Below are 402 nucleotides of genomic sequence, written 5' to 3' on the forward strand. Positions count from 1 at the left end.
CTAAATTTAAGAAGAAAGTTCCTCGTCTCATGAAATTTACCCAGCCACCATTTTTTTCAAGGTCGGATATATAACATATACTCAGTAACTGCCATCAATACCTTTGCAATAATTGACATTACATCAGACATGCATATTAAGCAAATTGATGAATTCCTTTCAACAGACCGTCCCTGTACAATACAAGAAGAGTTCTCTAAAACGTACGAAGATGTTTTATAAGGCAGATTTTATAGCAAACAGGAACGGGAAACTGACTCATCCGGTTGAAGGCCAGAGTCTAACTGATAAGGTCTTGTACTAGACTGATAGCTGATTCACCACGAGTTTAATTCTAAAACAAATACACCCTAAGGACGTATTAAGTCTGGGAATTGCGTAAAAGATATTAACACAAAACAG

General features: G+C 36.3%; 1 protein-coding gene across 1 annotated transcript in view; it reads left to right on the plus strand.

The window, feature by feature from the left end:
* The window catches only part of LOC119589499 (actin-3-like), a 4,575-nt gene that overhangs the window by 687 nt on the left and 3,486 nt on the right, over window positions 1-402 (plus strand). The gene's annotated exons all lie outside the window — the stretch shown is intronic.

This window comes from Penaeus monodon, chromosome 25 (assembly GCF_015228065.2).
Source record: "Penaeus monodon isolate SGIC_2016 chromosome 25, NSTDA_Pmon_1, whole genome shotgun sequence".
NCBI classification, from domain to species: Eukaryota; Metazoa; Arthropoda; class Malacostraca; order Decapoda; family Penaeidae; genus Penaeus; species Penaeus monodon.